The sequence below is a fragment of the Austrofundulus limnaeus genome, unplaced genomic scaffold (assembly GCF_001266775.1).
Source record: "Austrofundulus limnaeus strain Quisiro unplaced genomic scaffold, Austrofundulus_limnaeus-1.0 Scaffold32, whole genome shotgun sequence".
Classification (NCBI taxonomy): Eukaryota; Metazoa; Chordata; class Actinopteri; order Cyprinodontiformes; family Rivulidae; genus Austrofundulus; species Austrofundulus limnaeus.
In genome coordinates, this window is record NW_013952434.1 from 723,953 (window position 1) to 729,015 (window position 5,063).

At 39.4% G+C, this 5,063-nt stretch overlaps 1 long non-coding RNA gene across 1 annotated transcript in view; it reads left to right on the forward strand.

The window, feature by feature from the left end:
* The window catches only part of LOC106515741 (uncharacterized), a 19,442-nt gene that overhangs the window by 9,603 nt on the left and 4,776 nt on the right, over positions 1 to 5,063 (forward strand). The window contains exon 2 of the long non-coding RNA XR_001310040.1: positions 2,212 to 2,243. This is a non-coding gene — a long non-coding RNA (uncharacterized LOC106515741). The remainder of the gene's footprint in view (positions 1 to 2,211; positions 2,244 to 5,063) is intronic.

Consider the following 5,063-nt stretch of genomic DNA (forward strand, 5'->3'; position numbering starts at 1 on the left):
AAAAATAATATTTAAAAACACGTCCATACAAATGATAAAAGTATTAGAATTACAACTGCTAAAAAAATAAAATTTTTATATCTTTTCTCTCACTTCGTCCGCCATTACTAGCATAAAAAAACCTCCGGTCGGGCCGCAATGCATTATGGGATATGCTGGGCCGGGAAGGATCCATCGGACCTGTCCTTCGATTCGGGGAAAAAGAAGGACGTATTTGTCGGACGCATCGGAGGAGTCTTCCGTTTTGGACGTCCTTCGTCGCGGCGCTGTGACGTATGCGGCCGACAAATTCGACCTTCGGAGGACCCGTCCTGCCGTTTTGGACACAGCCTATAATTCAAAAGACACCAAATACTAATAATAAACACAAACTGAAACACGTCTCTTTGAACTGAAATGTTACCATTATTACCAACAAAAACCCAACACAGGTGTTATTTTATCTACAGCACTTTATTGTCTGATGCGAGAGGACAAAGTATTGATTTGAAAACCCTATTGACAGTGAGTTTTCAAAAGCAGGCTGTAAAGCGAGGACTCCGACAAGTCCGCGGTTCATAGATTTCCATGTTGCTCTGGGAGTTTGGTCCATCATCAGACAGTCAGAGAGGCGGAGGAGTCAGACAGGCAGCTCCACTGGCTGCAACACAAGACACGAGCAGCGATGGGAGTTAGGACCCATGTCCTGTGTTGCAGCCGACGGCTCAGCCAGCGAGTCGCCTTCGGCTCCGAGCGAACCCGCTGTGGAGAGGGAAGACAGCAAGTCACAGAGGAAGATAAAGTTAGCCACGATAGATTCTGTGTGGGAGACGGAGGAGTTAGATGAGAGAAAACGAGGGAGCGGTTGAGACCAGAGAACGAGACGACAAGCCAACGAGGAGGGCTGGAGGAACAAAGGGTAACAGAAAATAGAACAGTACAAATGGAGAGTGAGGGGAGAGAAGGTGGCAAAGGACCGAGGCACCTTCACAGACACCATTCATCACATGGCGAATAAAAATAGCCCTTTTTACCTTGCGAAAAAATGGGTTCTTGTATTCCTGGCTACATCTCATCTCCACCCCTGCCTGACATCTAGAGACAAAACATACTTCTCTGGCCCAAATTGCTTTAGTAGAAGGTTAATGACTACCAGCACCACGGGCCTGCAGAAATGTGTCTGCAGTGTCCCCATGTCGAAGCTCTCCGGTGGAGTCGGTGCACGGCTTTGGGAACAGATTAAATCATTATTATGGCTGCGTGTTGCATATCCAAGGGAAATAAGATGTGTTGGGGGGCGGCAGTGATTTTGGTGAAAAATTAGAAACGTGTGCAAGCAAAGCCCACGCTCAGACCGCCTATTGTTCTAATGTTTTCATCAGAGAGCCAGAATTCAAACAATTAATTCCCAAAGCGCTTCCAAGCTTCTTCTTTTTATTTTTTATGTTGTTTTTTTCTCTTTTCTTTTGTGTCTACTCTTGGAGAGGCTGCAGTGTAACAAGCATTAAAAGGTCAATGCTTACTGAACTCTGCGCTGCTGGATCACAAACAAAATTCTGAAAATGTCATGGCCTCACGTGCACGGCCTTATGCTCGCAAAGGGAAAGTCAACAGGTCAAACAACCAGAAAGCTTGTTTTCCTGCGACATTTGCGACCTCAATCGACCCCAAAAAGTTATTACTTTGCGTAACTAAATCTCATAAACACTTATTTTACTCAACAGTTCCGATTGCCAAACTTACCAAACAGGAATAAAAGCACAGTAAAACTTGTGCTTTTATTGTGAAGGGCATGACACTGGAGAACATCTGGACACAGGACAGAATAAAATTTATAGTTTAAAAGTTGGAGTTTGGAATTTTGTTGTTATTGATAATCGTTTGTTGGATGTTTTGTGGTTGATTAGCTGAAATTTAGACGCAGTCTTATATACTGTATTAAACTTTGTGATCAATTGCAGCCATTTACTTCAAACAGTAAGGGAATCAGCAAGTCTCTATTTAACATGTGCCTCACTCCAGCAATATTTTATGTCTCAAACATTCCAATGTTGACATAAGACGGACAACCCCCAGGATATGTGACCAGGTTTGTCACAGGCTCAGAGTGAAATGGTGTCTTTACATCAGAAAATAAATTTAACTGAAAATTTAATCAGTTTTTCTGCGTTAGTCAGACTTCCAATCTGAACAATTCTTTACGCTTTCTTACTTGATATTTTCTCTTTTCAGGAGAGATCAGCCTGGATTCCCAGTTTCTTCAGGTGAGTGAATCCTCTCAGGTGAGCACCTAGAGTTGACTTGTCCTTTATAGGGACGGGTGGTTTGTTTGACCGGGACCAACCAGAGGAATCTGTGAGGAGATACAGGTAAGAGCTTTAGCTGTTTATAGAAAAGAACAGATATTTTGGAGCAGGTCTGATCGCATGATGTTCAATGTTAAATATGGTTTTGCCACAAGCAGCTAAAACAGAAGCTGCAGGAGTGCTGCTGGAACCGGTACCAACGAGAGACCACCCCATGCATACCCTGGAACGCCATAGATCTCAAGAACACATCCATAAATCACACAGTTTGCAGTGGATTCCACAAATATTGGTTAAATACCATTTAGAAAGGCTGTCATCTTCTCTGGGTCAAAGTTAATTTATGATGGATCGAGACAAAGTAGAAAACTAATCTGTGGTTAGACAAATCGAACATTTAAATTGTTGTTGGAAACCACATATTTTCCATGAGAAAAAGGAGAGGGAACATCCAGCCTGTTGCGAGTACAATTTAAAATTCAGCCTTTCTGATAGTATGGGGGTGCATTAAGCCTTCTGGCATGGACAGTTTCCACATCAAGAGTGTTTTTTTTTTTCAGAAAGACCTTGCATATTTCACAATCCATAAACATCCCCCCAATATTATTTATTTATTTATTTATTTATTTTGGGGGGGGGGTGCATTCAAAAATTCTCATGTGGTGTAATTCTTTATTCTTCCATTTCACTGACATCAGCCTCACTGGTTTAAACCAGACTTCAGCTTTTCTTCTCTCTTTTTTTTTGTGATGCAGAACGGTCAGGCAATTACATGACTGTCTCTCTTGCCTGCTTCAGTGTACGAAAATGAATATAACCTAGATTTGAAACCGTAGGGATAGGGCTGAGAAAGGAAAGTGAAGGAMAAAGCTTGCAAAAAAAATGAAAGAAAAATTGTAGTGGGGAGCCAAGGGCAAGATTCAAGTCGTGAAGCCTGTTTTCTTTTTCCTGTCACTAAAAAAAAAGAAAAAAGTACTACTTGAAAGGAAAAAACAAACACGCAAAAGTTATGTTCTGGTTAAGTTCTGAAGTAAGTACGATTTATCTACAAATAAATCTTTTTTGAGGGAAATGGCTGATTCTCAGGAATGGTCTCCAGCAAATATCCTGTCAGAAATCATTGATCTACAACAAACAGTTTTATATAATCCTTTTTAAACCAAAGTGACTCCAGATGTGCAAAAAAAAGGAATTGACCAATAGAATAAAGGCTGAATACAACATCTGTTGCACACTGACAATAAGTACAATGTTTCACAAGTGAGTTTGGTTGTCTTTGTGTTAGAAAAATATCTCATAAACCACTGGACAGATTTAAAAATAACTCATAAAGTAATCAGTGTATGCACAGCTCTACATAAAACCATCTTATTTCAAAATCTGGCATGAATATGACAGGTGATGTGCATTCCTKCAATGAATATTATTACTATGGAAACAGTGGGTTTATTAAAACTGTCTTTTTCAGATGAAAATGCTGCACACACATTGTACTGTTAATGAGAAATGTAATTAAATGATCAATTTGGAGTCAAAATGATCCCGGCTTATGCTGAGGAAAAGAGGACAATGAGTCGCTGCACATCCCTTTACCCACAGTTGCTGTGTGTTCGGAGATTCACACAAAGGAAGCAGCACACAATGGTGTCAGCTGTAACAACGATTTGGCTCCTCTCAGCTCTCTGTGGGACACGGAGGAAGAATTGTTGCATGCAGATAAATGAAAAATAATAACAAACCAGACTGCAGTTTTCTCAAGATACATTATATTAATGTGGAAATGGCTTCAGGTTTACTGGATTCATTAAAGGCCTAATATTCTGTAATAAAGCTGTCTTCAAAGCCTCGCCATTTACAGATGTACAGTCAATGACTGATTCCTGAAGGTTTCATTGAAATGAGTCCAGTGGTTATTGAGATATTTTGCTAACAACATTGACTGTAAAGTTAGTGGGAACATTTGAAACAAAGCTCTTGGACAATCTGTTACTGCTCAGAATGTGTGTTGGGGATTAATCTAATGTTAGTGAACCTAAATATTGACTCTGCAGCAAACGTTCAGTCCAGAATGTCACTAAAACAAAACCAAATTTTTTCTTTCATCCATCAGTTAATAAGGCTGTATTTATCATTTTATTTAAGGCAGCAGAGGGTTGACAAATCAACAAGCAACATGACAAATGACACGCTGGACTTTAGATTTTTTTTCTCCCTGGACAACCACTAAATCAGCACAAAGAAACAAACGTTTTAATGAGTCCTTGGTAAATTTTTAAACCATTTGTTAAACACAAAAGTTGTGTTTTTATCCATTCTGAAAATAAGCAAAAGGGTTATCATGAAWATGTTTTCTTGTTGAAAAGAAGTCAGTATTTTAATGTATGGTCTTAAAGCTGTAGCTCACAATTTTTTGAAGTGGGGTTCTCTAGAAAGAACATGCACAATAATTATCTCACCTGCTGGAGATAGCATTTTGAACAACCTCAGCTTGGAGAAATAAAACTCGATTTTAAGCGAACAGACAAGCTAACTGCTAGTCTTCAATATGAGGTTGTTCAAAAAGTCATTTAAAACAGGTAAGACACTAACTGTTCACCTACTTCAAAAGATCTGAATCTTCATAATTTGGGTGGAAGAAAACACAACTTTTCTTCTTGCTATTCAAACTGTTTTAAAGAGATTTACAGTGGTTTGCAAAAGTATTCATACCCCTTGAACTTTTCCATATTTTGTCACATTACAACCACAAACATAAATATATTTCACTGGAATTTAATG